General features: G+C 40.2%; 1 protein-coding gene across 1 annotated transcript in view; it reads right to left on the reverse strand.

The window, feature by feature from the left end:
• ABL1 (ABL proto-oncogene 1, non-receptor tyrosine kinase) overlaps window positions 1-23,293 on the reverse strand; it is a 134,069-nt gene that overhangs the window by 110,426 nt on the left and 350 nt on the right. The window lies entirely within an intron of this gene.

Consider the following 23,293-nt stretch of genomic DNA (forward strand, 5'->3'; position numbering starts at 1 on the left):
AAGGAGAAAGGAAAAAATACAAAGCCTCCCGAATTCAGCTGCTTTCCTAAAGGAGTATAAATTTGGAAGCAGGCTACTGCAGGGAACCAACTTCTATTTGTTGATCTTTGCATTTCTAAACCTATCCTTGGGACTTCCCTGGTGGCGCAGTGGGTAAGAATCTGCCTGCCAATGCAAGGGACACGGGTTTGAGCCCTGGTCCATGGAAGATCCCACATGCCGCGGAGCAACTAAGCCCGTGAGCCACAACTACTGAGCCCGTGCGCCTACAGCCCATGCTCTGCAACAAGAGAAGCCCCCGCGCCACAATGAAGAGTAGCATCCCGACTCTGCAACTAGAGAAAAGCCCATGCACAGCAATGAAGACCCAAACACAGCCCCGAAAAATTAAAAAATAATAAATAAACCCATTCTTCTTCATAAGAAAAGCAGTTGCCCCTTTTCTCACGGAGAAGTATTATACTAAATGGCTTACACAATGGGCCAACTACAATGTTTACAAATCACTTCTAATAAATAAGAAGTGTAATCGACACTTTTCTGTATTTTGACAAAAACTTATCCTGACACTAAAGAGTGCTCTTTCTGTACAATCAAAGTCCTGAAAGGCATAGGTCCTGGAGCGTGTCCTGGTCCTCCTCGGTCACCTGAAGCGGACATCTACAGATGGCAGGTCATAGACCCCATCTCTGGGGACCAGGCAGAGGCCCCTCGCGCTGGGTTTGCGCAGAGTGCCCTTATTCCACAACCCCACGTGCGCAGGGGAAGGACCTCCAGGGCTGGCGCCAACGACTCAGCAAAACAGAGCTTTGTTTGGCTTTTCCAAGATAGCAAAAAGGGGAGAATGGGTCAAAAGGGTCTCCGAACTTACCCACTACTACAGCTAGCACATCAAGTACACCTTATGAGTGAACAGGAAAACCACATGAAGGGGTGTGTCTTACTGAACCTACGGGAAATAAGTTCTACCAGGCGCTTACTCTCATCATTACATTTGATCCTCTCTAGAGACCCAGACTGCCAAGTCATGGTGAGAACCGTGAATAACATGGAAGTAAGTGAGGAGTGAGTGACACATGCGTACAAACCACAGTGGGAAGAGCGGATAGACATGGTCAACCCAACACCATTACTGAAGCATGTCCAGAACCAAAAGCCTTGCCTCCTGCTTACGTAAGAACTACAAGGAACCACCCTGTTTCTGTGAATGTCACTCCCATTTCTGGTCACCAGACTGAAGTTCAGAGAATCATTTTTACCACTTCCCCATCTCTGCCCACTTGACCAGTCCAGTCAATCCCATATCCAAGATGGCTCTTGGTGTCATCTTCCTTTCTTCAGGTTCTCCTTACTTCTACTTAAGTGTCCTCCCTTCCACTTGCAACCTAAACTTACAGATTAATTTTGCTAAATCATGGCTCTGATCTTTTGACAAACTCCTTCAACAAATATTTATTGAACATGTACTATAACTGTTCTAAGTACTGGGGATATTTTCATGACGCTAACATCTATAACTTTCATTGGCCACCAGATACCTCTGGAATCTCTGGCTTGGCGCTCAAGGTCATCACTGAAGTAGACCGAACGTGCCTTTCCATTTTAACCCATGTACTACCCTGAATAACCCAGCCAAGCTATTCCTAACATACTTTGCCCTTTGCCACCTGAAGCTAGCGTCTCTCCCTTACTAGATAATAACCTCCCTGAGACTGTTCCCTAGTGTACTCAACAAAGATACTCAGAGAAGGAAGAGCCCTGAGAAGCCCCACTGTGTTCAAATCCCTCCTTATTGTCGTATCTTGCCTCCTCTTGAATATCCCCAGTGACAGAATAATCATGGTCTTCCAAGGCACCCATTCTATTGCTTGCCTGCTCTCCTCGTCTGAAAGCTCTTTCCACGCTAAGCTCAAACATGTCTTATTTTGTGACTGCCATCCACTTCTCCTAATTCTGCTTTCCAAAGCAGTGCAGGGTGAGACCAACTCCCTCTTATATGACCATCCTTTAAATATTTTCAGACAGCTAACACACCTTCCCTTAGTCTCCTCTTCTCCAAGCTCAAAACATCACCTAGGTTCTTTAACTATTCATTATGCATTCATTCATTTAATATTTACTGAACATCCTACGTGATAGGCACTACCACACAATCTCTGCTCTAAAGGCATTTAAGAGGAAGTGAGAGGGAGGCAATTATAACACAGTTCGATAAATACCACAGTGATAAGCAAAGAATGCTGTGGGAGCAGAGGAAGTGATACCTCTTTGGAGGGGGCGGATTCTGGTAGGTAGCAAGGAAAGGACAAGTAATACGATTTTCTGAGCCATGACCATTTTTAGGTTAAATAACGGGTTCTTCAATTTTCAGAGCCTGAAACTCGGTACTACTTATTTATATTAAACCCCAAATGTCATATTAAAAGGAGCACAATTAGAATAACTTAATAATATAAAGATATGTCATTTACTTTGCATCAGTTCATTTATCCTACTCTGCCATGCCTTTCTGAACCAAGGTTTTAAATTCTCAGATAATGGTTACCAGCGTTCATTTAATTGCCCGTCATAACTCAATAAGAACTCAAGCATCAGAAGCTACTGTGTTGGACTTAATCAAGGACCAAAACACAACTTAGCACAATTTATTACTATAAACCACTGCTTCAAGAGAAGATAAATGGTCAGGACTTCAAATCTAGTCTAAGTGATGATTAAATGTCCCTAAAAGTGATCTACAGCAACATTAAACCAGCGTGAACTGCAGCCTGACAGCAGCAAAAAGATAAGCCCATATCATGCTTGGGATCATGGTGGTGGTGAGGCTTGGTAGAGATTTTTCATTTAAAAAGATAATGTGGTAGAGAATCAGCATGATTTAGATTTTTTATTATTCATTAGAAAGCTATATAACACTTGCCTCTTAAAATAGAACCAAGCATATCAACAACTCAGATAATACTTTATTTAAAAAATTTAAATTAAAGAAATTTAACAGAAGACAGATTAAATGGAATAAAAGAGACTTGGAACGTGTTATGGTACTGCGTACTGGTACACAATGCTGTTAGGCGAGATTCTGCTATAAGACTATAATGTTCTTCTTTCTTTAGCTATGATTCAGTTCACGCTTTTCTTCCTCATACTTATGAAGGCAACAAAAAGACAAAAATTAAAAGGCATGAATTTTTCTTTTCTTTCTTTTTTAAAAAATAAATGTATTTTATTTATTTATTTTTGGCTGCAGTGGGTGTTCGTTGCTGCGTGCGGGCTTTCTCTAGTTGCAGCGAGTGTGGGCTACTCTTCTCTGCAGTGTGCGGGCTTCTCATTGCAGTGGCTTCTCTTGTTGCGGAGCATGGGCTCTAGGCACACGGGCTTCAGTAGTTGTAGCACGTGGGCTCAGTAGTTGTGGCTTGCGGGCTCTAGAGTGCAGGCTCAGCAGTTGTGGCACACGGGCTGAGTTGCTCCGCGGCATGTGGGATCTTCCTGGACCAGGGCTCGAACCCGTGTCCCCTGCACTGGCAAGCAGATTCTTAACCACTGCACCACCAGGGAAGCCCCTTAAGTTTTCATATGGAAAGATGCTCACCATCATTAGCCAGCAGGGGAATGCAAATTAAAACCATAATGAGTACTCAACAAGAATAGCAAAAATAAATAATAATGATAATACCAAGTGCTGGCAAGGATGCCAGGAATTCTGGCATGGAAAAGTGCTGGTAGGGATGTAAAATGATAGCCACTCTGCAAAATAGTTTGGAAGTTTCCTATAAAACTAAATAAACTTATCACAAGAGCCAGTAATGTCTATGCCCAGAAATAAACCCATGCACTTATGGTTAATCTACAACAAAGGAGGCAAGTATATACAATGGAGAAAAGACAGTCTCTTCAATAAGTGGTGCTCAGAAAACTAGACAGCTACATATAAAAGAATAAAATTAGAACATTTTCTCACACGATATACAAAAATAAACTCAAAATGGATTAAAGACCTAGATGTAAGACCAGAAACCATAAAACTCCTGGAAGAAAACATAGGCAGAACACTCTTTGACATAAATTGTAGCTATATTTTGGAGATCTGTTTCCTAAGGCAAAAGAAGCAAACACAAACAAATGGGACCTAATTAAACTTAAGATTTTTTGCATAGCAAAGGAAACCAGTGACAACATGAGAGGACAACCTACAGAATGGGAGAAAATATTTGCAAATGATATGACCAAGGGGTTAATATCCAAAATATATAAACAGCTAATAAAACTCATTATCAAAAAAACAACCCCATTAAAAAATGGAAAGAAAAACTGAATAGACATTTTTCCAAAGAAGATATACAGATGGCCAACAGACACATGAAAAGATGCTCCACATCACTAACCAGCAGGCAAATACAAATCAAAACCACAATGAGACACCACCTCACACCTGTCAGAATGGCTATCACCAAAAGGACCACAATCGACAAATACTGGCAAAGATGTAGAGAAAAGGGAGCTCTTGTACCTTGTTGGTGGGAATGTAAACTGGCCACTATGGAAAACAATATGAAAGTTCCTCAAAAAACTGAAACTAGAATTACCATATAATCTAACAATTCCACTCCTGGGTATATATCCAAAGAAAACAAAAACACTAATTCAAAAAGATACATGCACCACAATGTTCATAGCAGCATTATTTACAATAGCCAAGATATGGAAGCAACCTAAGTGTCTATCAACAGATGAATGGATAAAAAAGGTGTGGTATATATACATACAATGGAATACTACTCAGCCATAAAAAAGAATGAAATTTTGCCATTTACAAGGACATGGATGGACCTCGAGGGTATTTTCCTTAGTGAAATGTCAGAGAAAGATAAATACTGTATGTTATCACTTATACGTGGAATCTAAAAAATAAAACAAGCGAATGAATACAACAAAACAAAAAAAAAAACAAGAGGGAGGCTGGGGGAGATGTGACTACAAAACAGGAGAAGAAGATGTAACAACGGAAGTGAGAGGTTGGAGGGATTCAAGGAAGGGGTCACAAGTCAAGGAATGCTGGTGGCCTCTAGAAGCTGGAAGAGGAAAGGAAGAGGTTCTTCCCTAGAACCTCTGAAGGAGCAAGGCCCTGCTGACACCATGACTTTGGCCCAGCAATACTAATTTCAGACTTCTAGTTTCCAGAATAGTGAGAAAAGAAATTCCTCTTGTTTTAAGCTACCCAGTTTGTGGTAATTTGTTACAGCATCCATAGGAAACTAAGATGCTAAGTGAAATGAAAGTGTGTATTCCCATAAAAACTGTACACAAAGATTTATAACAACTCTATTCGTAAGCATCAGTAACTGGAAACAACCCAAATGTCCTTCAACAGGTGAATGGATAAACGAACCGTGGTACATCCATACCACAGAATACTACTCAGTAATGAGAAGGGACAAACTATTGTTATATGCGACACTCGGATGCATCTCAAAGGCCTTATGCTCAGTGAAAGAAGCCGGTCTTAAAAGGTTATACACTTCATGCTTCCATTTATATGACATTCTCAGAAAGACAAAATACAGCGACAAGAACAGATCAGTGGTTGCCAGGGGGCAGGGGTGAGGGGAGGGAATGACTGTAAAGGGATCACATGAGAAAGGTTATTGGGGTTATGGAAGTATTTTGCGTCCTGTTGTGACGGGTGGTAGTTACACAAATCTTTAAGTTTTATTTATAGTCTATTCTATATCTTCCCTGCTTAAATCAGCACTAGCACAGTAACAAAGGAGAATTAAGTAACTTCTGAGCCAGAAGAATTCTCCAAAGACATTTGCGTCAGCCCACTTTCATCGCACAATTAAATATAAACTTAAGGACTATAAAGTCAAAAAATGCTCCTACAGGGGAAGAGCCTCAAAGAAATTCACCTGTTCCCTTCATCGTATGGGTAGTGAAGATGCTGGCAAAAAATAACATGGCTAAATGGCATAAGAAGGGAGGAGACTGAAAGCAAGGGCCTGGAAGACCAATCTCCAAATGACCGGCACAGAGCGTAAGGTTTACTTTAAATTCCTATAAATTTCTTTAAATTGACAGATTCCCAGAAAGTCACGAGGAGAATTAGCCGTCACAACAACATAAAGAAAAAACACAAATACTCTGGTAGACCAGTAAATTTCTTAGGCTATTCTCCACACAAGAAATCCTTCAGACCAAGGAAAATTAAAAGCTTGCCGGGTTGGTGACCACACACACTTGTAAACCTCAGAACTCACCTCTAGCCAACTAACCACAATATATTACACCAAACTGTGCTTCACGAATCTGTCGTCTACACAGGTTCATAAATAAAACCTATGCAGACTGTGAGAAAAGAGCTGAAAGAATGTGTGCTGAACAAGAAGCAGTAGATTTAAGGATCAGATAACTTTGTCCTGAAGAAACAATAAATTACACGAGGAAAAGAAAAGCAGCCATCTGGCCGGAGGATGCTGCCTCTCACAGCAAGAACTGCCTGAAGACCCAAACGACATGGAAATCCTCAGGGCAAGTCATGAGAAGCCCGGACTTCATGCAGCAGGGGTGGAAAGATCTCTACAGCTCACATCCTCCAGTCACCCTATAGGAAGTACTTTGAAAAAAAAAAAGTATTTACAGTTTAAGCAGGGGTTTTCTCTAGAATTTTCTTGAGGAGTTGCATTCCAGTGTCATCAATGTGTTCAGATATAACCCACGGGTTTTACAGATAATCCATAATTACCAACACTGTACAACCTTGTCTCAGGCAAACTGCTCATCACGTTATTACTACTAGAGTTTCTTTCTTTTTTTTTTTTTTTTTTTTTTTTTTGCGGTACGCGGGCCTCTCACTGTTTTGGCCTCTCCCGTTGCGGAGCACAGGCTCCGGAAGCGCAGGCTCAGCGGCCAAGGCTCACGGGCCCAGCCGCTCCGCGGCACGTGGGATCTTCCCGGACCGGGGCACGAACCCGTGTCCCCTGCATCGGCAGGCGGACTCTCAACCACAGCGCCACCAGGGAAGCCCTAGAGTTTATTTCTCAGTCTTTCTCTGGTGTACTCTCTTTTGGCCTGCTCCTTATTACTGACAGGTATATTATTCTAGAATTATAAATAATAATAGCAGCAATAATTAATATTTGTTAGAGGCTAAGTGCCAGGCATTGTTAGATATTTTTTACTTATTATTTCATTTAATTCTCTCATCAACAGCACAATCAAGGTAAGTACTATATTCCCATTTTGCAAATCAGGAACCAGAGACTCCGAGAATTAAAACGACTTGCTGTACTGCCAGTTGCTAGCAACGTGCTCAACTAGTATCTACTACGTCAGTCCTGATGCCTGCGGTCACACTGCTGTTAAGTGGTAAACTGGGATTTGAATTCAGATAAAACCATGATTTCAATATCACCCCTGTCTCCGTTGGACTAGGAGATAAACACAGAAGCAGGAAATTGTCAGGGGACAAAATAACTATACATTCTACAGTCTGTACTTGCATTTCTGGGAAGGTTTGGTTTAACATACACTGTCACACTGTCAAGCCTTACTTTTCCAGGTCCAGTTTTATTTATTAATTTGATCTTCAATTTGCTGGGAGCACATTCTACTCTTTTAAAAACAGAATTTAGCCACAACCAAACAAGCAGGAATTTAATAATCAGCCAAACTGGGAGTTTTATGAAATCAAAAATGCTAAATTTCAACACCGATAAACATTTTTCCATATGCACTTCAAAGAACAGAGCTAAGGTCTGTTATCAAGAGTTCAGGCTGAAATCTGAGGGAAAGAACTTTAGAATGAGAAACCTAAATGTGAAAGTCATTTCCCGCTCACTCCGGGAGTTTCCATTTCCTATCATAAGCCAGAGTATGTAGGCAGAAGGAAGGGAGAAACGAGGAGGTTTGATTTTTTTTTTTTCCTTCTACCAAAAGCTGCAAATCAAAACAGCAGAGTGCTCTATTAGGTAGGCCAGCAAAAACCACCCACACACTAGACAATTAAAGGTCACAAGGAAGGGTAGTACCCTCTCACCTCCCTACCTTTACTCCTTGCCCACTTGGTCTCCATAAAAGCAAACAGGTGAGAAAATTCAACTCCAAAACTTTAAACACAACTTTGGCAAAAAAAAAAAAAAAAAAAAAAAAAAAATATATATATATATATATATATGGTTTGCTTGCTCAAAAAATTTTCAGATGAGTACATAATTTTGGGGACTTCCCTGGTGGTCCAATGGTTAAGACTCTGCACTTCTACTGCAAGGCGCGTGGGTTCAATCGCTGGTCGGGGAACTAAGATCTCACATGCCACATGGCAGAGCAAAAAAAAAAAAAAAAAAGAGTACATAAATTTTTACAATAGAAACTGCTGCACTATATAATGGGAACCACCAGAAGTTTTTGAGCTACAAAATGCCAAACAGACTGCAAATTAGCATAAGGGCTCTGACGTTAATTGGTAACTATAATTTGCTTGCTCAAAAAATTTTTAGGGATAAAGGTACGTGATTTTTTACAAAAATAGAGACTGTTGCTCCACACAGTGGGAACCACGAGAGGGTTTTAAGCTACAAAACCCCAAACTTAGATTGTTCTTAGCATAAGGGCTCTGGCATTGTTTGGTAACTGTTAAAAATAATATGCCAAGGGCTCTGCACAGAGTCTAGCCCAGAGAAAGCACTCAAAGGGCAGCTACAACAGGTAAGGAATGTATGACAACACCTGGTGTCTAAGATGGGTTATTTAGATGCAACCCATTGTCTGTGAATCAGGGACAGCCTCCAGTTTTCCTAATGCACTTCAGAAGAGATGGAAGTGCTTTTGCTGAAATAGGGCTCAACCTCCGGTCAGCGGAGAAAAGCTTTTAAATGTAGTCACCAGTACTTCTCAGAAGTCTGTCAGGAGAGTGCACTGTATTGGGTTAATAACTGAAAAGCCATGTGTGCATCCCAGCTGACTCACTGCCAAGCGTACATCCTCAAAATGACATCCACTGCAGCTGGAGCACATAAGTGGTAAAATGTACCAATATTCCTCACAAATGGCCATCCTTTGAGTTCAGCCAAAACCAAAGACAATCAGAGAACACACATGACACTGTAACCTTGGTGGGCCTAGGAATGAGACTCACACCACAACAGAGGACTTAGACTATGGGGCAAATGGCCGAGTTCCTCCCTCTTGTCTGTAAAGCTTTTGATTTCTCCATCGAATCTGAATGAGATCCTTGCCAGTTAGAGTAATCTTGGTTGCAGGTTCTTCCCTTTCATCACTAAATACATCAAGCCACTCCCATCTGGCTTATAGAGTTTCTGCTGAGAAATCAGCTGTTAACCTTATGGGAGTTCCCTTGTATGTTGTTTGTCGTTTTTCCCTTGTTGCTTTTATTAATTTTTCTTTGTCTTTAATTCTTGTCAATTTGGTTACTATGTGTCTCAGCATGTTTCTCCTTGGGTTTATCCTGCCTGGGACTCTCTGCGCTTCCTGGACTTCGGTGGCTATTTCCTTTCCCATGTTAGGGAAGTTTTCGACTATAATCTCCTCAAATATTTTCTTGGGTCCTTTCTCTCTCTCTTCTCCTTCTGGGACCCCTATAATGCAAACGTTGGTGCGTTTAATGTTGTCCCAGAGGTCTCTTAGGCTGTCTTCATTTCTTTTCATTCTTTTTTCTTTATTCTGTTCCGCAGCAGTGAATTCCACCACTCTATCTTCCAGGTCACTTATCCGTTCTTCTGCCTCAGTTATTCTGCTATTGATTCCTTCTAGCGTATTTTTCATTCCAGTTATTGTGTTGTTCATCTCTGTTTGTTCTTTAATTCTTCTAAGTCTTTGTTAAACATTTCTTACATCTTCTCGATCTTTGCCTCCATTCTTTTTCCAAGGTCCTGGATCATCTTTACTATCATTATTCTGAATTCTTTTTCTGGAAGGTTGCCTATCTCCACTTCATTTAATTGTTTTTCTGAGGTTTTATCTTGTTCCTTCATCTGGTACATAGTCCTTTGCCTTTTCATTTTGTCTATCTTTCTGTGAATGTGGTTTTCATTTCACAGGCTGCAGGATTGTAGTTCTTCTTGCTTCTGCTGTCTGCCCTCTGATCTGGGTTCCTCTCTCTTGACAACTGGTCTGAAAAGGGCACAGAGTCCCGTGCTCTTGAAGGTCTGGGTCAGATGTACTGCAGCCCCCAGAGCCCCGGTGCTATGCAGTGGCAGGTAGCTGGGCGTCACCAATCCTAACCAACCTACTTGACCCCTTTTCTTAGGCCCTCATCCAATTTCCTTTTTACTACATTTTTCTTACCTCTCTCTTGTTTTTCTCTGTACTGGATTGTAAATGCCTGAGGACAGGTGTGGTCTTGCCCTCTTCTGGGTAAGCCACACTTCTTGGCCAAAACATGCTCTCCAGTGGGTTAACTGGCATCCCTGCTCATGGGTCTGCAACGGCATCTGTGGGCACAGGCAGACCCATGACTAGCACTCACACAGAGCAGAGCAGCCGCCCACTTAGCCTTAGCTTAGGAACTTTGTACCTGAGCACAGAGAAGGAGGCAGTTTCCAGTTCTTTCCAGCCCTGCAATGAAAGGACATCCCAAAGAGCAAGGACATGGCTCTTTGGACTGTGTATTTGTGACCATTCATTACGGGATTCATTATGAATTTACTGATAAGTTCTCCAACAAGCCAATTTAAACAAACACTTCATTTCTATTAAAGAATCGTAAGTTACTGGCCCTTCTGACTCACTATCAACATCATGATTACACATTCTTACAAAGCAATGATGTGAACTTACACAGAAAGTCATACCAGGATTTGATCAACTTATAAAAATCCATCCAATAACTATGACTTCATAAGCTGGAAACACTGTAACCCAAATGCACCCTGAAAACTGCTCTTAGGACACCTACATTTTTCTTACTTTGATCATGTATTACTTTTACTAAGAAATGATTACTTTTCATTTGAATAGGAATTAAAGTAACACTGATCATGCTGACTGAACTTCGAATTACTTTCTGAATCAAATCTTCTTTGAATAATTTACAGAAATGCATGTTTTTTAATAAAAAACAATGTATCTATTTTAAAAATAATACATCTTTCTTATATTTCCTGAAGGCTTTTCTCTATTATGCCCATATCTTAATTAAACTTAAAAAAAAAGCCGTCAAAAAATTTTTTTTCAGGAAACACTACGCATTTAATTTAACTGACAATGACATGGTGGCATGTTCGTGAATTAAACAACACCAAGGAGGGCGCTACTAATTAAACGTCACATGTCATGGCTCAGCCGAAGTAACACAGGGCTACGCAGGCAGCTTACTGTGAACACATAACAGAGGCAACGCACTTTTCTGTATTTCAAGAGCTCTGTTTTCCCTGCTAGACTGAAAAGGCTCACATATCACCCCCCCCACCCAAAAAAAACCCAACACATTTCTCTGAGGGTAAAAATTTTTCCTTACCTTGTAGCCACTGAACAATATATTTTGTTTTGAATAGTGGGGGTGGAGAGTAATAACTGTTACTATTACTCATAATAGCATGTTTTAACATTTTTATGTTATCGTTCATTCACACAAACCACCAGATCCCAGCAACTACCTCCAATGCGATTCTCAAACAGAAACAAACCTTCCAGACTTGCTAGTAATGATCACTTCTTAATTTCCATTTTTTCGTTGCTGTTAAAAATATCTGAGGGCTTCCCTGGTGGCGCAGTGGTTGAGAGTCCGCCCGCCGACGCAGGGGACGCAGGTTCGTGTCCCGGTCCGGGAGGATCCCACGTGCTGCGGAGCGGCTGGGCCCGTGAGCCATGGCCGCTGAGCCTGCGCGTCCGGAGCCTGTGCTCCGCAACGGGAGGGGCCACAGCAGGGAGAGGCCCGCGTAGGGCAAAAAAAAAAAAATATATATATATATATATATATATATATATGAAACTGTTGTTGTATTAAATAACTTAATATATTACAAGTAATTGGACTAGTGCCTGAATATAGTACGCACTCATCAAATGTCACCTGTTAGTATTGTTAGCCTCCGGAAGGAAGGGCAATTGAAAGACAAACATTATCATGACATTTCTTTCCCCTCAGGCAATGTTCTGACTATATCTTAGGCTATGAGGTTCTTAGCATTGGGATTTTTTGTTTGTTTGGTTTTCCTCCTAATTGACCGTCATTCCTCAAGAACAGACACTGTTGTGAGGTAGAAGCTGTTTTAACATTTAGGCAAACAGGAGCCAGAAGCATTCTTCAAGGGAGATACCGCAACTGAGCTGAGTCCTTGACCAGTCTTTCCCCCGGGGCACTCAGCACTTACCACTCTCCCCGTGGCTTCCTCGCAGCACGATCTGGAACAAACATAAAAGGTCCTTAAGCCAGAAGTCCTGCGTTCTTCAAAGCGGCCTGGAGTTCAGCACGTTAGCTGGAGATGCCAACTGCAGGACAAGCCAAGCTGTAGGGGCACAGGAGGGCTGGCAGTGGCTGATGCAGTCAGTCCCCGAGAAGTGGCGGCAGCCAGGCCGCACTACCAACCCAGGACTGGGTTTTAAGACAATATAAATAACGCATTATCTTTAACAAAGTGGTGCTATAACATGGCAGTCCAGCAATACACCTCAGGGATATAATTAGTACACTGTGGTAGGGAGAAGTAAGAATATCCTTATAACACAGGATTTTGCCAATTTTACAAAACATAAAAACAAGTGTGAAAGTAGTATGTAAGTTAAGAGCCTAACACATGTAAAGAATTGTAACATCATTTGTCAATGGAATCTGTCATTTTTCTCTCAAAAGACGGAAAGGTGAAATAATTGATCGAGTTAAAATGTATTGCTTTTTCAGCGAGAACACCAGTGGTGCAAGTAATAGTAAGCCCAACACAAAATGACTTAAACTATAAGGAAACATACGACGTCACATAATTCAAAGTCCAGAGGCAAGCTGGCATAGCAGCCCCACATTGTGCCCACTCCCTCCCCCCACTCCACCCCCAACACCAACCCCGCCCCAAGGCTTTCAGGCTCCAGCCTGAGGCTGGCTGCCCTCTAGGTTTACACTGATGACCAGAAGCAAAGATGGTCCACCCCCAGCTCCAGGGAAGAAAAGGCCTTGCTTTCCATCAGACTGGGTCAACTCAGAATGCTATGATTGTCTTAGACCAGGGGTGCTCAATCCTGACTGCCTGTAAGAATCACCTGGAGAGTTAAAAACAAAAACAATGGGACACTTTGCAGCCCTTACGATCAGAGCGTTCTCTCTATTTCAATAGTCTCTTACCCTCCCTCGCAATAATCTTTTTGAATAAAATCTCTCGTTAATAGAAAAACAGGCAAAAAACTGATGCTCGGGCACCTCCCCGGGCCAATTAAATCCTCCCCAGGGGTGGAACCTGGACAGAAGTCTTTTTAAAGCTCCTGAGGAGATTTTAATGTACCGCTAGGGCTGAAAACCACCTAATCAGGCCCCCTCCCAGAGGCTGGGATGGGGCTGTTTCTTGTGAGACACACGGGCAGTGACAGATCAGAGGACAGTGGATGCTGTGCAGGCAACCAACCTGGCCCTGCACAGTTCCCTACTTCAGCATTTGCCACATAATGGACCTGGTGAGATGGTTCACAGCAAGATAAATATGTCTGTCCATTAAGCATCTTCAAAATGCTCAAGGTTGCTCATAGGAGAGCTACTAATTAAATCCATAGGAAATCCAAAATACTATCACTTACTTAAAAGTCCCAAAACTTGGTAACACTCTCTCAGCTAGGCTCTGGGGATATAATCACTCTTGTGCATTACTAGTGAAGGGAATGTAGCCATCAACACAGTATCCATATTAATATCTATCTATCTGCTACTACTATCTACTAAGTAATATCTAGCTATTAATAAAAATTACAAATGCATTTACCCTTTAGCCCAGTACTCCCATTTTTAGGAATCTCTCCCACAGCTATACCTGCACAAGGATAAAATGACAGGTATAAGGTTATTCTTGCAGCTTTGTCCGTAATAGCTAAAGACAGGAAACAACGCAAATATCCAGAAACAGAGGACTAGTTGAAAAACCAATGGTACTTCCAAGACAGTGGGATACAACAGAAGCCAACGGAAAGGATGAAGATATCTATATTCCAATATGGAGAGATCCTAAGGATACATTAAGTGAAAAAGTTTAAAGTGCAGAACAGTACATACTGCATGCTACCGTCTGTTTAATAAATATATATTTGCTCACATTTGCGAAAGAAACACTGGAAGGCTAAGAGAAACTAATACAACTGGCTTCCCAAAGGGAGTAGCGGAATAAAGAGGATAGAGGACTGGGATAGAAGCAAGCTTCTCAGAACAGACGTTTGTAATATAGTTTTATAGTTTAAATATATGTAATGTAGTTTTGTAGTTAAATCAGAAATTGTATTGTCTATTTGAAATTATTAAAAATTTTAAAATAAAATTTAAAACTGTCACAAAGCACGGAAAATTTACAGGTTTCTAAAATTATGAATAAAATTTAATTTATTAAAGCATAAATTGTAAGTTATAAATGCCTAAATAAGGTATTTTGTTACGTACTACCATCCCCAAACACCCAACTACCAAAAGGTAAGAATATTCAATATAGTGTCAAAAACATATTCCACAAAACAGTAAAAAAATAAACTTCTTGATTAGATGCATTCGAAATCTAAACACCCCCCGCCCCATTTCAACGTCGTGAAGATTTTCCAAAGGCATTAGTCCATCTTCAAAAAAGTAATGTTTTTGACAGAAAAAATACTCAAGCTATCAAAAAACACTTGATTTCAACCCCAGCTCTATAATGAATCAGCAATAGAATCCTAAAAACACTACTTCACCACCCTGAACCTCAGTTTTCTCTACTGAAAAAGAGGAATAACATCTATCCTATCCACATCATAGATTTCCCCCCAAAAAGTATATGAAAGTGCTTTTAAAATATTTAGATCTTTACACATCCATAAGAAACACCCTCTGTAATTCAGGATTCTACAGAATCACCAATAAAACCATGAATTACTTAATGATACTGCAGAAGCAGAAAGTACATAAGTTAACGTTGAATCTACACAATACCAGGGCAAATTCAGGAGTTGTTTGTTTTGACCAAATTCTTAATACTGGAATGGCTGCCTTTCTTTCTTTCTCATAAAAGTGAAAATGCCAAAAAAAAAAAATCTATTTAAGTGAAGGTTCCAATTAAGTTTAGGTATTACTATAAATTCAGCCCAATACTCCTGTACTATACTGTATTTCCAGATTCAGTTAGTGGCCACAAGCAGTCCTTGGCATAAAAAGATAAGAACCTAGGTGAAAGGTACTGTTGGCTCCAGCAGGGTCTCCCCACCACTTAACCACCAAGATCAAATTGAACAAGTACCCCCTTACTTCAGCCTGTTTATTGGACCTATCCCACAGTGTTGATTCAAAGGCAATAACCACTTTCCCAAGCAGATGGCCAATGGTGGTCCTCAGGATTGTAAACTAGACAGTCTTTTGTTGGCTAGCTACCTTGTCCCCTTGTTCTGGGGTAGTCTGCTGTCCTACCCCAGACTGACACAGTTCATGATACAGAGGGGGCATTGAGAAAATCACTTAACTAGATTCAATTCCATATTTACTGAGCATCTAGCCTGTAAAAAATATAGTGCTTGACCCATGAAGATGTATGAACTTGGTCTCTACCATCAAGGAACCAAGTACGAAGTATCAAAGAAAATCTGAAAGAAAATTTTTAATTTAAAAGAATTTTAGGACTTCCCTGGTGGGGCAGTGGTTAAGAATCTGCCTGCCACTGCAGGGGACATGGGTTCGATCCCTGGTCCAGGAAGATCCCACATGCCACAGAGCAACTAAGCCCGTGCGCCACAACTACTGAGCCTGCGCTCTAGAGCCCATGAGCCACAACTACTGAAGCCCATGCACCACAACGAAGAGTGGCCCCCGCTCGCCACAACTAGAGGAAGCCTGCGCACAGCAATGAACACCCAATGCAGACAAAAAAAAAAAAAAAAGAATGCCCCCTAGAGTAAGGGCCATGCTTCTGGACTAAGGATAAGTCCAAAATAGACTCAATCTAACAAAACACAAACCAAACTTCAGGGTCAAAAGAGTATGTCAGTAACTTAACTTCCTGTCAGAACAAAACGAAAACCTCTCTAACGTAAGACAAGATCCAAAAATCCCTACAATGTAACATCCACATGTCTGACATATAATAAAAAATGATTAAACATGCAAAGAAGCAGGGAAATGTGATTCATAATGTAAGGAAAAAGCAATCAATAAAAATAGACCCCAAGATGACCCAGATATTTAAATTAACAGACAGATCTTTATCATAAATACCTTCAAGATTTGGAGGAAAAGATGGACCTAATGAGTGAAAACGTGGTGAATCTCAATAGAAAAATGCAAACTATAAAAAAGAACTAAATGAAAATTTCACAGTTTAAAATGACAATATCTAAAATGAAAATTTTAAAGAAACTTAAGACTGGAAACTGCAGAAGAGTTAGTGAACTTGAACACAGATCAATAGAAAGTATCCCAACTGAAAAGCAGAAAAAGAAAACTAAGTTTTGGTTACGTAACAGAGCTTCAAAATACATGAAACTAAAACTAACAGAATACTTATAGTTATATTTTCATTCTCAATATTGCTCGTGTATGCCTTTTCTTTTTCTTCATCAATCTTGCTAGACGTTCGCCTAATTTACAAATTTCTTTCAAAGTCAGCTTTTGGTATTTTTATCATTTCCATTTCTTAATTTCTGGGTTTTTTTGGCTGTGTCAGGTCTTCATTGCTGCACACGTGCTTTCTCTAGTTGTGGCGAGTGGGGGCTACTCTTCATTGTGGTGCGGGGGCTTCTCATTGTGGTGGCCTCTCTCGTTGCGGAGCACGGGCTCTAGGTGCGCGGGCTTCAGTAGCTGTGGCATGTGGGCTCAGTAGTTGTGGCGCACGGGCTTAGTTGCTCCATGGCATGTGGGATCTTCCCAGACCAGGGCTTGAACCTGTGTCCCCTGCGTTGACGGGCAGATTCTTAACCACTGTACCACCAGGGAAGTCCCTTAATTTCTGTTTTTATTTTTACCATTCTCTTCCTTCTGTGTACTGTGGGATTACTTTGTTTTTCTAGCTTCTTTAGTTAATTGCTTAGCCCCCCTCCTTCCCCCACCCCTGCCATCTTTGTTTTCTAACAAACACTTTAAAAGCTAAAAAAATTTTAAGATAGAATTAAAAGCAAAGAAAACCCAAAATCTATCATCACAGCTGTGATTTTTAACACCCCTGCTCAGTAACAAAAGAGACCAAAAAGAAACTTAGCAAAAGTACAGATAAAATAGTATACAAAAAATAACTAAGGCTGTAGAAGATTTTAAACAGCACTGTCAACCAACTTGATCTAATTCACATTTATAGAAAATTACAACCAACAACTGCAGAACACATATTTGTTTCAAGTACAAATGGAACATTCAGTAAGACAGGTCATAGGCTGGGCCATAAAATTAATCTCAGTAAATGTCAAAAAACTGAAATTTTACAGAGGATGTTCTCTGACCACATGGAATTAAGTTAGAAATCAGTAAGATATCTAGACTCTCCCAAATATCTGGGAAATAAACACTCCAAAAACAACACATCAAAATTTGTGTTCAAGAAGGAGGTGGGACCCAAGCAGAGTTTTGAAAGGTAGGTGGGTTTTGAACCCACAGAAGAGTGATGTCAGGGGCGCAACCACCAAAAAGGCAAAGAGTCAGGGAACTGCAGAATACGCACACAGAAGACCTTAAGGGAGTGCTTCTTTTTACTGATACTCATCATCTAAGTAGCAATTTTAATCTTTTTACCCCGTAGACCCAGATAATATGCCTGACATACTCCTATGGGTATAATTCCTAACTCAATCATGTTAACTCATCCTTTTCCTCCCACTCGTAAAGTGTATCTCTTTGCAACACACTTCACAACACACCAGTGGTTATCACATGGAGATCTGAAGCACAGATCTTAACCAATACAAAATGATTTCTTGTTTTCTCCAATTTCTATTATTTTCTTTAACAGGATGTTTCATTTAAATAAGGTAAAAACTCTTTTCGTTAAACCATCTTTGATCATGCTCCGTTACTTATCCCATGACTGAAATTTCTGTATTCTTCTATATCATAAGCATATTTCTTAAAGTGGCAATAAGATTTCATGAAAAACAAGAAAGCCATACAAAATGTATTAGACTATGGAAAATAACAGGATGCCTTAAAAAAAAATGTACAAACATAAAATTTTGCATTTTCTTAGTTCATGTACCACAACCCAATACCTAATAAATACAGGGATATAATCTTTCCAAACAACCTCTTTTTAAGGATCTGACTGAACTTTAATACCTATAAGACTCAATAGTTGTATGTTCTCCCACCTCCTGATGTGTTTGAATGCTTAGTATAATTTAACAGTGATGAGAATTACAGTGTTGATCTATCAAGTTCCTATTCGATTACCTTGAATAAACTTTTATTTGAAAAGAGTAGTTTTAAATCGAGAGTAAACAATTTCTTAAAATCATTTTTCAGTTAAGGTCATAGCAAAACATCTGATATAAACAAATTAAATAAGTAATACCTTGAAGGACATAGATGTACTAAGTTAAAATTAGAAAATCCAGAAATAATTTATAGAGGAAAAAAAAAGCTTCAATTTTTTAAAGCATTAACTAGAAAAGAATTACAAAACTTTAAAAATTGAAATGGTTTTATATTAAAAATATTCACTACCAAGAAAAATAGGAAAAATTGTGTGCAATTTTTTTTAACTCTGAAACTTTCTGATTTAGGGGGAAAAAAATCCACAGAGATATAGGATTTAAAAATCATTCCCACGCAAAATTTGAATGTCGTCCCCCCCCCCCGCAAAAAAAAAAAGATTCAAACTAATCCTATATAAAAATGTAAAGTCTTAATATCATAAACTACTGAATAGCACCTTACTTATATGAAAGACACATACATGGAGATTCCCCTTGGGGACGTCATCCATTCTCCTAGCTTTAAATACCATCTAGAACCTGGTGACTCCCAGGTTCTCTCACCAACCTGGATTGCTTCCCTGAATTCAGACTTGTAGACTCAACTGTGTATCTGTCGCATCCACCTGGATGCATAACAGGCACTTCAGCTCCAGATCTCCATCCCCCAACCCATTTCCCCAAACCCCGCTCCTCTAGTTTACATTTCAGTAAAAGGCAACGCCATTTTCCCAGTTATTCAGTCCAAAAACCCTCGACTTCCCTCACACCCCACGTCTCATATCGAACATAAGAGAAAACCTAGTCTGCCGTGCCTTCAGATATTCCCAGAATCTGACCCCTCCACCACCGCCACACCCTGCGCCAAGCCTTCACCATTGTCCTCTAGGGTAGTGCCATCAACAGCCAAGTGGAATCCCTCCTTCCTCCTTTGCTTTCCTTCAGAACGCAGCAGCCAGAGAGATTTTATTAAAGCATAAATCAGGCCCTGTTACTCCTCCCTCAAAATTCTCCCAACACCACGAGTAAAAGTCAAAATTCTTGAGATGGACAACAAGGCCACATTCTTCTGCAGCCGCCTGCCCCCACCGCCCATCTCATCCCCTCCAACTCTCCTTCTGCCCTCTCTGCTCCAGCTACTCTAGGCTTCTCCGTGAGCCTGCTATGCAAGCTCTGCCTAGGGCCCTGTGCGCCCTGACTCCCCTCTGCCTGAAAGCCATTAATTAATTCCATGGCTTGCTCCCTCACCTCCCTCCTCAGGTCTTTATTCAAACGCCACCTTCTCAGTGGGGCCTCTCTAGCCACCCTAATGAAAATCACCCCCCTCCAATAGTCCCTGCTCCCTTTCCTATGTTACTCTTCTCCTCAGCACCTACCACCACCTAATATACTCTATATTTTACTTATTTAGCTTATTTATGGTCTGTCTCCACCCACTAGGATGTAAGTTTAAGGAAGGCAGGGAAGTGTTTTTATTCACCAATGTATCACCAATGACTAAAACACTACCTGGAACATAATGTGAGCTCAATAAATGTTTGCTGAAGAAAGAAGGACACACTAAGGTGAACAGATTTTCTAGTGAATGCTTTCAGTCCTGCTTTACCAGCTTTCATAAAAGTGAATTTTCTTAGTCAAGACACCGAAATTTGGAAGGAACATATGGTCCCTGAAATAATATCATGGTTTCCTTTTTTTTCCCCTGTACATATGACCAGCCCTTTGACCCTGAAAGATCCCAGCAAAAAGCTGCCATCTGCCCACTCCTTTCAGATTCATCACCACCACGCAACATTATTCTTGGCTTCCAGATTCATGTCTGGTTCAACGTTGCATGTTATGGCTGCAAGTTTTTTAATCCAATCTATATGGATTAGACCAACTCTAGAAAGATCAGCCTGTGAGAGATCAAGAACCATTTGTTCCCCTAGAAAAAGTATACCAACTCTAGAAAGATCAGCCTGTGAGAGATCAAGAACCATTTGTTCCCCTAGAAAAAGTATACCCGAAGTCCAAAGAAATTGATTTGTCTTCAGTAAAACATGATCTAGGCAACTTCTTTCATTAAAAGGTGCTACAAAGAAGTGATTATTTGGTTGGGCTCCCATCGATTTGGTTTTTAAACCCTCATAATTTGGGTATTACAAAATAAAACAAATTTGCTGTAAAAGGTCTGGAATATCACAAACGCAAAGTAAAAAGTGAAAGTTTTCTGCTGTTCCGCCTAAATCCCAATTCCCTAGAGATTAACAACTATGTCAGTCTAAATCCTTCCACACTTTCTTCTGTGCATGTACAAATAAATAGTTAATTTTTGTTTTACAAAAATAGGGCCATACCATGCAGACTGATCCCCAAATCGCTTTTTTCCACTTACCATTATGTGGACATCTTTCAGTGGTGGTACTTTACAGTATGCTGGCAATAAATATCCTTATATGACTTTCCGGGCTTTTTTGTTCTTTTTTTGCGCACACCCTTATATGACTTCTTGATAGACTTTCTGTAGCAGCAGTTCTAAAACTTTTTTTATCTCGTGACCACTTTACTCTCTTGAAAATTATATAGGACCCCAAAGTGCTTTTGTTTATATAGGTTATCTCATCAATATCTACCACAGTATAAATTTAAACTGAACAAGTTAAATCATTTATTCATTTGTTCACCTAAAAATAAACAGTTTATTATCACTGGAAAATAACTTGTTTTCCCCTGTTTATAAATAATTGTAGGTATTGTTCTTTGAAGCTACACCAAACTCGCTAAGTGGTAGTTTCTTAAAGATTAGTTTTGAGTAGAATCTAAAACTCTATCAATTAATTTTTGTATTCTGTTACATTAAAATCCAATGGTCCATCTTGCACCTTGAATGAATCTTTTGTACCTGTGCCTGATTTTATAACATCATGTGTTGATCATTTAGAAAATATCAGTTCACTGAATTATGCAGATTTTCCAAATAATACATTCCATTATAAGATATCAAAATAGCACATTTGTAAATATTACCACCAATCTCTACATCACAGTAGCAGATACAAGTTTTCCAAAATCCTAATTTTCGCTGGAAAGCAAGCAAAAATTTTATCATTGACAAGAGACACTACCAGTTGTCTTCCCTGAAAGACTCTGTTATACATTTTTTAATCTGAATAACCATAGTTTGTTGGTAAAAATGGTAGTCCATGAAAAAAGCGGCAAGTTCAGCTCGCAACTAACCACTGCCCAAGCACTCTTCCTAGAGACAACCGGCACACAAAATTACTTCCCCGTTCATCCACAGAAGATTAACAAGATATAAACACAAGAGTCAAGAGTTAGTAAAATTAATCATTTTTGCTGCTTCACCAGGAACATTCTTAAGTGAAAACCAAAAAAAATTTTTTTTTTTTTTTTTTACTATGCGTGCACGGCATGAAGAATACAACGCCTACTACAGTTAGTCGCCACAGCCTCGATTCATGCTTAGGAGCCTGCATTACTTTTGCACCAATAGAGCAAAGAGTGCAAATAACGTCTTGTCTTAGTATTGTGTTAATACGAAAAGTTTTAACCTCTGGACCCCCCGGAGGGGTTTAAGGCACAAGTAAGGCACTACAGTGTTCTATACCAGGATAGTTTCCTAGAAGTGAGATTACTGGGTCACTGGTATGTACATTTTAAATTCTGATAAGTTTGGCCAAAGCTCTCCAAAAACCCTGTACCAATTTTCACTAAGGCTGCATGATCATCACTATTTAAAAATGTAAACAATTCACTTTATAAATCCTGAATTTGGGAAGCGCCGTAACACATTACTATATTTGCCTGTCTAAAACCAAGGCTAAAATATAACTAATGTTTCAAGGCAAAGTAAAATCCAAGTACTCAGGTTATTTAGATGACGATTTCCGTTAAGAAAATCAACCTCAACTGTCAAATGCAAGTTCACTGAACAGAGAACTTCGTTCGTTGTAGTCACCCACTGTTAAGGGTATTTGTGATTGAATTTCAAAGTATATGCTACTTGCACACGTCCTACGTTTGCTTATAGGGTGGGTGGGCTCAGTTGATATTTTAATATAAAGTACACAGTCTGAAAAACATCAGGCTGTGACAGTACAAACAGGACCCTAATTAATTGGTGCATGGCTGTCCCCTGTCCCAGACATCAGTCTAAGCTGACCCTTAGCTTTAAAACTTCACGCAAAATTACTGGACGTGACCAGTATAATATGTACTGTCAGCACTCAAATGCCAGTGACGTTCATAAAAATGTCAAAGACAACCTTTCTTGTCCCAAATGTCATATGAAACAGGGAGAGAGGAGGAAAAAGCCCCATCCGTGGCAAAGGAATACTCCTGGTGTGAGGTGGAACAACTAGAAGCTGGGGATCCTCAACTCACAAGGAATGCTGCCTCCGCCGCCTCGACTGTTCCCACATAGCTCCAAAGTGCGTATTTGCAAGTTCTACTTATAATTGAAAAGGTCAAGAATATTCGTGTCAACTAGGACCTGTGGTTTTTAACTTTGAGGGGAGCACAACCCCCTTCGAGGATATGGGAAAAGCTCCCTGTAGATAAAGTAGTAAAATCCACGCACCGCAGGGGAAGGAAGACCCCATGCGTTAGATCAGAGCAGAATCGTGGACTATGGGTCCTGAGAAACCACTTAAACCCAACCTCCTCAGGAAGGTGGAATAGTAAAATGGCTTGTCCAAGGTCAACAGTGAGTTAGAAGGGGAATCAGGCAAGA

This window comes from Delphinus delphis, chromosome 6 (genome assembly GCF_949987515.2).
Source record: "Delphinus delphis chromosome 6, mDelDel1.2, whole genome shotgun sequence".
In the NCBI taxonomy this organism is placed as follows: Eukaryota; Metazoa; Chordata; class Mammalia; order Artiodactyla; family Delphinidae; genus Delphinus; species Delphinus delphis.